The sequence below is a fragment of the Primulina tabacum genome, chromosome 2 (genome assembly GCF_025594145.1).
Source record: "Primulina tabacum isolate GXHZ01 chromosome 2, ASM2559414v2, whole genome shotgun sequence".
Classification (NCBI taxonomy): domain Eukaryota; kingdom Viridiplantae; phylum Streptophyta; class Magnoliopsida; order Lamiales; family Gesneriaceae; genus Primulina; species Primulina tabacum.
Window position 1 is genome coordinate 42,373,460 of NC_134551.1, and position 11,828 is coordinate 42,385,287.

An 11,828-nucleotide genomic window follows, 5' to 3' on the forward strand; every position below is an offset into this window, starting at 1 on the left:
GCTTGAACGAATGGACCAACATGATCCTAATACACCCTAGCACATGTCTAGGGGCCGCCTTGGGAGCCTAGGACCGAGCCAAACCCTGCAACAACAGAAACAAGCCAAACCCGTGAGGTAGCAAAGGAATGCCGAAAATCTGCACCTTATTTTCGAAAATATTTGTCATGTATTTCGGTTTTTCCCTTCAAATTCGTGTACATATGATATTTAAAATTAATTATACAACTTTATTGAAGAGCAAGGAATGATAGAAACATGCCTGGAAATTTTTGTTTTAAAAGAAAAACAAACGGGCGACGACGCGGCGCGGAGGAGATGGAGTGACTTTGCTTCTTGTTCTTCCCTCTTGTTTCTCTCTAAATTTATCACAATTTTTCTATGGTTCACTCTCGATTTTATTGCTGAAAGGGAATGAAATTTTCGAGAATATGGGGTAGGGAGAATGGCTAGGGAAAAATGAGGGAAGGTTGCTAGATGAATGGGAATTAAATGGAAAGATAAATCTTTCTATCCTAGAATTTGTTAGATGGTTTGATATCAAAAGATTTGAAGGATATTTAGGAATGCACTTGGTCGATTATAGTGTAAGGTCCAAAAATTAAGACGACGTAATCCAACTGCATGCGAATCTAGGAAATTATGAAAAATTGAGTAATTAATTGATTTTAGCTGCTAATTAATTATGTGACGTACTTGTTTATATGCTAAATGAGATTTATTTGTCATCATGCATAAAAAAAAATGTATTTTTAGGAATATTCAAGTTACGATCGAGGAACGGGGACCGAGGGCTGAAGAAAACGTAAAATATTTATATTAAATAATTATTTTTAATTATTTAAAAGATGGTCGATGCTTTTTAGTATTTTTATGAAATTAAGGGTTTTGAGGTGATTTTATACGCCGGGGCGTAAATTTTATCGGCGTTGGTTTTTCAACTAAAATACGAGCTTTTTGGCAACCCGGCTAACAAATTCACATGTTTAATTAATCAAAACTTTGGTTAAAATTTTATTAATCCTAATTAAAGCTAATGGGCTTGAATTTGGTGGCTTAATAGGCCTAAAGCCTAGATAGTAACTTAATTAGAGTTTATTTGAGATTAAAACACCTAAAACCCTAAACCTTGCACACAAAACAATCGGCCACTTTTATTTTCTGAAAAATATTCTCTCCCAACTCCACCTATCTCACGGCACACACCAAAACAACCAAAAGGGAAGTTTTGAAATTGAAGGAAAATTCACCCACGGTTTCTCGTCGCCGTTCTTCGTCGTCAACGATTATTCGAGCGTATACTACGCAAAGGCACACCTTAATCTCCCTTTTCTCATCCATTACATCATATTATTGTTTAAAGTATGTGTGCATGAAAAGCTTGAAGTCATACATGTAAATATTCAGAATTTTCGAAAAAAAAAGGAGACCATCTTGTACATGCATTGTATTTGTGATTATATGCAATTTGTTTGATGCCATGACTCACGTTTTTTTTTATACTAAGGGGCTGCCATGATGTCTAGGCATGGATAGGTAAGTATTACACGGGTTTTGGAGTCCCACACACCACACATGAATCGACTAAAACCAAGAAAGAGAGACGAAACCAGAACTCGTGCAGGAACCGGTTGTTGCTGTCAAGTTTGGGGTTCGGTTTTGTTGTGCAGGGACGGAGGGCTTGGTTGGCTCGTTCCAGGGGCTAGCCAGGGTCATGAGAGAGTCAGGAAGGGAGTCCTAGCCACGCTAGGACTCGCGCACTAAGTCAGGGAAGGAGTCCTAGCAAGCTAGGACTCCCACCCGAGAATCAAGGGGATCGCGTGCAGGGTTCTGTGCTTCGCACAAGCTTGGGCGCGCGGTTCAGGGGGTCTGGGCTGGGTCAGGTCTAGTCCTTAGGGTCCTTAGGGGGTGAAAATCAGGTTGGTTTGGTGGCTGGGTTCGTGGTTAGGGGCTAGGCAGTGCGTGCAAGAGACCTTGTCCAACAAGGTTTCTCGGCCAGCTTTTGTTCAGGAAGTAGAGGGCTCGTTTTTGGCATTAGAAGGGTTTCCTTGATAAATTTAGGGTCCAGTAAGTTAATTTATTATGTTGGGCACCTTTTGGCTCGACATAGTTCGGGGGTAACTCGTGAAAATCGAGAGTTGGCTCGGGGGTGAAATTTAGGTGTCAAATAGGGTTTTAAGTAAAGAAAAATTGGAAAACGGCTCACGGGGGTCGAGTCGGGGTCCATAAGGGCTAAAATAATATAAAAAGACTAAATTTAGAATTTAAGAATTTTATATTAAAGTTTGGTATTTTTCGGGATTAAAACACTGTTAAAACAATTAAGAAAAGATAATTGAAAAAGTCTAACATTTAAGCCAAATAAAAATATGGAAAAAAATTCACGTAAGCTTAAATAATTATTTGGGACATGTTAGAGTCGTGAAATCAAGGAAAAAGTCGAAAACGTAAAATGTTGAGTCCATGGGTAAAACGGTCTTTTTACACCTAGAAATTAGTTAAGGTCATGGCAGTGCCCTAAATGCTATTTTATGAAAATATGATTATTTTTAAATGTTTATGAATTGTTCATGATTGAATGATGATTTTTAAATGTCTATTTGATTTTTATGATTGAGGGAAGACATTTAAAATATATGTTGCATGCTTGGTTTCAAAAATGAAAAACGTAATGATATTCATGATTTTCTAAAGTAATGTGAATGAAAAATGTTGAAGGATGTGAAATAATTGTGACTGATTCGTTAATGTTGGCGACGTCGTGAGGGTTATGGTCCCAGTGGGAGCCCGACGATCGTGTTTCCATCATTGCGAATATGTGGTAACGGATATGTGGTAACGGTTTTGTGGTAACGGAAGAATGGGAATATCGTGAGGGGAAAAGGCCCCAGAGGGAGCCCATTTATGGGAAAAGGCCCCAGAGGGAGCCCCGACGAGCGTATTTCTATTCGAATCATGATAGGCCAGGGCCCAGTTGACCGGTGAGAGTGTTGCTGGTGTCCCCCGCCGCCCAGTACTGTGGTTTTATGTAGATGGATCCATCGACCCTCATGAGCATGATCAGGAAAGTCACAATTAACGATCTGAATTCAACAAAAGGAAAAGGAAAAGGAAAAATGTTTATGATCATGAAAAATGTTTATGTCATGTCATGTTGAGGAAAAAGGGAAAGGGTTAAGGTTTATGATTGCATGTCATGAAAAAGTATTTTACGAAAATGTTTATGTTTAAAGTTTTATGCATCATGAAAATATTTATGAAAATGTTTATGTTTATGCATCTTCATGAAAACGATATTTTAAGTACACATATTTTTCACCGTTATATGTTGACTGTATTACGTATTACTTGTTATCAAGATTATGGTGTGTTGAGTCTTTAGACTCACTAGGTGTGATGGATGCAGGTGGTATTGAGGGAGGACTTGATGAGTGATTTGACTGGACTGAAGGCGCACACAACCCGAGGACCAGCGCTTCTACTTTTTCCGCATTATGACTTTTGACTCATGCTTTATGATTAAAGATTTTTAAGATTATTTATTTATGCTTTTGAGAGATTTTTGAGAGGTTTAGTATGGGCTTTACTTTTCAAATTATTGCTTTTTAGGTTTAGTAAAATGTTTGACGATTTTATGCTTTAAAATATTTTCCTTTGGATTTTTAAATAGCAGTTGGATGGTTATTTTTAAAATGATGACAAAATATTTTATGGTTCGACCGATGCTAAGTGAGGAAAAAAAAATTTCTAGTACTTTTAAAGCAATAAAAAGAGCAGGACGTCTCAGTTGATATCAGAGCAAAGGTCCTGCAAAGGGTTGTGCCACCATCAGCGCCGGGAATATCAGTCGTCAAGCCTCAAGTTGTAAGATTTACTTGCTTTATGTGATTTTATATGATTTAACCTGCATGACGTTATGGATATTATGTTTATGATACATGTTTAATAGCTTTTTGAGTAGTATTGCCTTGCATGCTTAAAATGCTAATTAAGTCAGGATGTGTTACATGATTAGAGAACTTAGATTTAAATGCATGTTGGTTACGTTAGAATTTGGAAAACATTCAGATAAAATGCCTCCTAGACGCGTACCCGTTATCGAGAATCAGGCAGAGAACAGTGTTAATCGCAGGGGGAATAGTCAAAGAAATGCACCACCACCACCACCTCCTCTAGGGGATCCTGCTACTCGTGCATTAGAGGGTATGGCTCGTCTCTTCGAGCAACAGTTACAGCAGCAGCAGATACAGCAGCAACAGCTACAGCTGCAGTTACAGCAGATGCAGCAGCAGCAGCCACAGCAGCCACCTAGGCCACAACATGATATTTATGAGCAGTTCCGGAGGCTAGGGCCGAAGGAATTTTTTGGCACCACCGATCCATTTGCTGCAGAGAGTTGGATCCGATCACTCGAGGTACATTTTCGCTATCTGAACATGGGAGACGCCGACCGTGTGAGGTGCACTACTTATCTGCTTAGGGATGACGCTTCTTTATGGTGGGAAGGAGCCGAGCATGGTGTTGACCTTGCTACACTCACTTGGGCACAGTTCAAGACGAAATTCTATGAGAAATACTTTACTGCTGACGTCAGAAGCCGGATAAAGAGGGAATTTATGACTCTCCGCCAGGGAGACGTACCTGTTGCCGATTTTGTGAAGAAGTTTGATAGGGGTTGCCACTTCGTACCCCTTATTGCTGGAGACGCGGAAGAAAAACTTAGGCATTTCAAGGATGGCCTAAGACCTACCATTCGGGATAAAGTCATGATGATGCGTCCGGAGAATTATGCTATGGCAGTTACTTATGCATATCAGGCTGAGCAGTCCTTAAAGGACATTGACTTTGAGATTCAGCGCAAGAGGCAGCACTATCAGAATAACAATCAACCCAACAAGAAGCCAAATACGGGTCCTCCTAGACCTCAAGGGCCTCAAAAGCCCCAAGGTCAAGTCAAGAAGCCAGCGCCACCAAAGCCACAGAATCCGGGAGCACCAAAGCCTGCTGAGAGGCAACCATGCAAGGAGTGCAACCGTCTACATCTTGGCAAATGCGAGTTGGGATCATATAAATGTTTCTACTGCAAGGAGGCCGGTCACAAAGCTATTGATTGCCCAAAGAGGAAAGCAGCTACTACGGCCCGAGCTTATGTGATGAATGCCGAGGAAGCCGAGGAAGAGGCAGACACTACACTCATCACGGGTAACCTAGTCATTTAACATTTTTATATTCCTTATTTCGGCATGAAATGTTAAATTGGTTATTAGAATTGAATTGTGATTAAGTTTCAACCTAGAATAAATTAGGTTGCATGTTCTACTTAGTTGGCCTTAAGCGATGATTTTAGAAACCATAGAAAAATGATTCGAATTTTTGTGCCTTATTTTATGTGAAGGATGTTATGATTCAGAATAAAAAGTCTAAGGGCCAAAATTAAAGAAAACCATAAAAGGGGGTTTCGAAATTATTGGGGGGCCAATATGCAATTTTCGAAAATTTAAGGGACTTAAGTGCAATAATTCGAAAATTATGGGTCAATAATGCAGACTTAAAAGATTGAGGGACTAAAGCAAAACTTCTCTAAGAAATGTTTAAGTTCAACACAAAATCTTCATTCAACTTTGGGAATTAATGATAGTAAATCCTTAAGTGTCAACACGAAAAGAATTAAAAGACATTTTCACCGCAGGGAGGATCATCATTCTAGGCGTAGCTACCTATGCTTTGCTAGATTCAGGAGCTACACACTCTTTCATATCAGAAACCTTCATCAAAAGACTGAATGTTACTCCTCAAGATATGGGTTTGGGTTTCAAAGTTTCGATTCCATCCGGTGATCAGATGCTCACGTCTAAGATTGTTAAGAATCTGGAGCTTCGTTTATTCAAAGATGTTGTTCGGGCAGATCTTATTGTGCTTCCTATGCCTGAATTCGATATTATACTTGGGATGGATTGGCTATCTGCGAATGGAGCTTCGATTGATTTCCGTCAGCGATCAGTATCTATCAGGCCACCCAGTGGTAAATCTTTTGTTTTCGAGGCGGCAAGAAACCAGCAAATGCCGCACATTATCTCTTGTCTATGTGCGAGGAAGCTTATTAAGCATGGATGTCAGGCGTATTTAGCATGTGTCACTACTACACATGAATCCATCAGCCAGAAGCTAGAAGATGTTGATATTGTGAGGGATTTTCCTAGCGTCTTTCCCGAAGACGTTTCTGGCATTCCGCCCGATCGAGAGGTGGAGTTCACTATTGACCTTATGCCGGGCACTGTTCCTATATCTAAAGCACCTTATCGTCTAGCACCCGCTGAAATGAAAGAATTGAAAGATCAAATTCAAGAATTGCTAGACAAAGGTTTTATTCGCCCTAGTTACTCTCCATGGGGCGCACCGGTTTTGTTTGTGAAAAAGAAAGATGGTAGTATGCGTCTTTGCATCGATTATCGAGAGCTCAATAGGGTCACTATAAAAAATAAGTATCCACTGCCAAGAATTGAGGATTTATTTGACCAGTTGCAAGGAGCTTCGATATTTTCTAAAATTGATCTGCGATCTGGATACCATCAGTTGAAAGTCAAGGAGTCTGACGTGCACAAGACAGCATTTCGCACAAGATATGGGCACTATGAGTTTATGGTCATGCCATTCGGGTTGACCAATGCGCCAGCGATCTTCATGGATCTCATGAATCGCGTATTTCAGCCGTATCTGGATCAGTTTATTATTGTCTTCATTGATGACATATTGATCTATTCCAAGAGCAGAGAGGAGCATAGTCGCCATTTGAGGACAGCACTGCAAGTTTTACAAGACAGAAAGCTTTATGCAAAATTCAGCAAGTGCGAGTTTTGGCTTGATAGAGTGGCGTTCTTAGGCCACATCATTTCTAGGGATGGCGTGGAAGTTGATCCGAGTAAAGTTGAGGCAGTAAAAGAGTGGCCAGTACCGAAGAGTGTCACCGAGATTCGCAGTTTCTTGGGACTAGCTGGCTATTATCGCAAATTCATCAAGGGGTTCTCATCTATTGCAGTGCCTTTGACATCTTTGACAAAGAAAAATGCTAAGTTTATTTGGGGATCCGAGTGTCAAGACAGTTTTGACAAGTTGAAGCAAGCTTTGATAGAAGCACCAGTGTTATCCATGCCATCAGGGCAAGGGGAGTATGTTCTTTATACCGACGCTTCTAAGCTAGGTTTAGGTGCAGTTCTGATGCAAAACGACCGAGTTATCGCCTATGCATCAAGACAGTTGAAAATTCATGAAAAGAACTACCCTACTCATGATCTTGAGCTTGCAGCAGTAGTCTTTGCATTAAAGATTTGGAGACACTACCTTTATGGGGAGAAGTGCAAAATATTCACTGATCATAAAAGCTTGAAATACTTCTTCACCCAAAAGGAGTTGAATATGAGACAGCGCAGATGGCTTGAATTGGTAAAGGACTATGATTGTGACATTAGCTACCATCCGGGGAAAGCTAATGTAGTGGCAGACGCATTGAGTAGAAAGGCAGCGGTTATCACTCAATTATCACTCCAAAGACCGTTGCAGTCCGAGATACAGCGGTTTGAGCTTGCCGTGTATGCTAGGGGCGAGGCCCCTAATCTTGCCACATTATCAGTGCAGTCGACTTTGAGAGACAGAATTCGGGATGGACAGCCTACTGATGAGCAGTTGCAAAAGTGGAGAGCAAGAGATGAAGCCAAGGGCCGGAATTTATATTCAGTAGTGGATGGCTTAGTCCGTTATCGAGACCGTCTATGGGTTCCTAGTGACGATTCTTTGAGAGATCTTATTATGAAGGAAGCCCACGACACACCATATTCCATTCATCCGGGCAGTACAAAGATGTATAGAGATTTGCAGTTGTTATATTGGTGGCCAGGCATGAAGAGAGACATCTTGAGATATGTATCCGAGTGTTTGACTTGTCAGCAAGTCAAAGCAGAGCATCAGAGACCAGCGGGAAAATTGAAGCCACTCCCTATTCCCGAGTGGAAATGGGAAAATATCACCATGGACTTTGTTGTGGGATTGCCAAAGACAGTTAAAGGATTTAATGCCATTTGGGTGATAGTGGATCGTCTTACGAAATCAGCGCATTTTCTACCTATTAAGACGACATTCACCATGATTCAGTATGCCGACTTGTATATTCGGGAGATAGTTCGGCTGCATGGGATTCCTGTATCCATCGTTTCTGACCGAGATCCGAGGTTCACGTCGTCTTTTTGGAAAAGTCTGCATGCAGCGATGGGGACCAAGTTATTGTTCAGTACAGCGTTCCACCCTCAAACCGATGGTCAGTCAGAAAGGGTTATTCAGATTTTGGAAGATCTACTGCGAGCATGCGTCATTGATTTCCAAGGCAGTTGGGAACAAAAATTACCTCTAGTGGAGTTCACTTACAATAACAGCTATCAATCATCAATAGGAATGGCTCCTTTTGAGGCACTCTACGGAAGAAAATGTAGATCTCCTATTCATTGGGACGAGGTTGGGGAAAGAAGAGACATTGGTCCAGATGTGATTGAAGAAACAGCTGAGCTTGTAGTCAAGATTCGTGATAGAATGAAGACTGCACAAAGCCGACAAAAGAGTTATGCGGACAAAAGACGAAGAGACTTGGAGTTTGCAGTAGGCGACCACGTGTTTGTGAAGATAGCACCCATGAAGGGTGTTATGCGTTTTGGCAAGAAGGACAAGCTTGGTCCTAGATTTATTGGCCCATTCGAGATTTTGGAGAGGATTGGGACAATAGCTTATAGAGTGGCATTGCCACCCGCACTTTCTGGAGTTCACAATGTGTTCCATATTTCGATGCTGCGGAAGTACATGTCTAATCCGTCGCATGTGCTTAATTATGAACCTCTTCAACTAACTCCAAATTTGTCGTATGAAGATAGACCTGTCCAGATTCTGGCTAGACAAGAAAGACGATTGCGTAACAAAGTAATTCCAATGGTCAAGGTCAAGTGGCTGAATCACTCGGAAGAGGAAGCTACTTGGGAAACTGAGAGGGACTTGAAGAGTCGCTATCCGGATCTATTCGGTAAGTTCTAATTTCGAGGACGAAATTTTATTTAAGGGGGGAGGAATTGTAAGGTCCAAAAATTAAGACGACGTAATCCAACTGCATGCGAATCTAGGAAATTATGAAAAATTGAGTAATTAATTGATTTTAGCTGCTAATTAATTATGTGACGTACTTGTTTATATGCTAAATGAGATTTATTTGTCATCATGCATAAAAAAAATGTATTTTTAGGAATATTCAAGTTACGATCGAGGAACGGGGACCGAGGGCTGAAGAAAACGTAAAATATTTATATTAAATAATTATTTTTAATTATTTAAAAGATGGTCGATGCTTTTTAGTATTTTTATGAAATTAAGGGTTTTGAGGTGATTTTATACGCCGGGGCGTAAATTTTATCGGCGTTGGTTTTTCAACTAAAATACGAGCTTTTTGGCAACCCGGCTAACAAATTCACATGTTTAATTAATCAAAACTTTGGTTAAAATTTTATTAATCCTAATTAAAGCTAATGGGCTTGAATTTGGTGGCTTAATAGGCCTAAAGCCTAGATAGTAACTTAATTAGAGTTTATTTGAGATTAAAACACCTAAAACCCTAAACCTTGCACACAAAACAATCGGCCACTTTTATTTTCTGAAAAATATTCTCTCCCAACTCCACCTATCTCACGGCACACACCAAAACAACCAAAAGGGAAGTTTTGAAATTGAAGGAAAATTCACCCAAGGTTTCTCGTCGCCGTTCTTCGTCGTCAACGATTATTCGAGCGTATACTACGCAAAGGCACACCTTAATCTCCCTTTTCTCATCCATTACATCATATTATTGTTTAAAGTATGTGTGCATGAAAAGCTTGAAGTCATACATGTAAATATTCAGAATTTTCGAAAAAAAAAAGGAGACCATCTTGTACATGCATTGTATTTGTGATTATATGCAATTTGTTTGATGCCATGACTCACGTTTTTTTTTATACTAAGGGGCTGCCATGATGTCTAGGCATGGATAGGTAAGTATTACACGGGTTTTGGAGTCCCACACACCACACATGAATCGACTAAAACCAAGAAAGAGAGACGAAACCAGAACTCGTGCAGGAACCGGTTGTTGCTGTCAAGTTTGGGGTTCGGTTTTGTTGTGCAGGGACGGAGGGCTTGGTTGGCTCGTTCCAGGGGCTAGCCAGGGTCATGAGAGAGTCAGGAAGGGAGTCCTAGCCACGCTAGGACTCGCGCACTAAGTCAGGGAAGGAGTCCTAGCAAGCTAGGACTCCCACCCGAGAATCAAGGGGATCGCGTGCAGGGTTCTGTGCTTCGCACAAGCTTGGGCGCGCGGTTCAGGGGGTCTGGGCTGGGTCAGGTCTAGTCCTTAGGGTCCTTAGGGGGTGAAAATCAGGTTGGTTTGGTGGCTGGGTTCGTGGTTAGGGGCTAGGCAGTGCGTGCAAGAGACCTTGTCCAACAAGGTTTCTCGGCCAGCTTTTGTTTAGGAAGTAGAGGGCTCGTTTTTGGCATTAGAAGGGTTTCCTTGATAAATTTAGGGTCCAGTAAGTTAATTTATTATGTTGGGCACCTTTTGGCTCGACATAGTTGGGGGGTAACTCGTGAAAATCGAGAGTTGGCTCGGGGGTGAAATTTAGGTGTCAAATAGGGTTTTAAGTAAAGAAAAATTGGAAAACGGCTCACGGGGGTCGAGTCGGGGTCCATAAGGGCTAAAATAATATAAAAAGACTAAATTTAGAATTTAAGAATTTTATATTAAAGTTTGGTATTTTTCGGGATTAAAACACTGTTAAAACAATTAAGAAAAGATAATTGAAAAAGTCTAACATTTAAGCCAAATAAAATTATGGAAAAAAATTCACGTAAGCTTAAATAATTATTTGGGACATGTTAGAGTCGTGAAATCAAGGAAAAAGTCGAAAACGTAAAATGTTGAGTCCAGGGGTAAAACGGTCTTTTTACACCTAGAAATTAGTTAAGGTCATGGCAGTGCCCTAAATGCTATTTTATGAAAATATGATTATTTTTAAATGTTTATGAATTGTTCATGATTGAATGATGATTTTTAAATGTCTATTTGATTTTTATGATTGAGGGAAGACATTTAAAATACATGTTGCATGCTTGGTTTCAAAAATGAAAAACGTAATGATATTCATGATTTTTTAAAGTAATGTGAATGAAAAATGTTGAAGGATGTGAAATAATTGTGACTGATTCGTTAATGTTGGCGACGTCGTGAGGGTTATGGTCCCAGTGGGAGCCCGACGATCGTGTTTCCATCATTGCGAATATGTGGTAACGGATATGTGGTAACGGTTTTGTGGTAACGGAAGAATGGGAATATCGTGAGGGGAAAAGGCCTCAGAGGGAGCCCATTTATGGGAAAAGGCCCCAGAGGGAGCCCCGACGAGCGTATTTCTATTCGAATCATGATAGGCCAGGGCCCAGTTGACCGGTGAGAGTGTTGCTGGTGTCCCCCGCCGCCCAGTACTGTGGTTTTATGTAGATGGATCCATCGACCCTCATGAGCATGATCAGGAAAGTCACAATTAACGATCTGAATTCAACAAAAGGAAAAGGAAAAGGAAAAGGAAAAGGAAAAATGTTTATGATCATGAAAAATGTTTATGTCATGTCATGTTGAGGAAAAAGGGAAAGGGTTAAGGTTTATGATTGCATGTCATGAAAAAGTATTTTACGAAAATGTTTATGTTTAAAGTTTTATGCATCATGAAAATATTTATGAAAATGTTTATGTTTATGCATCTTCATGAAAACGATAT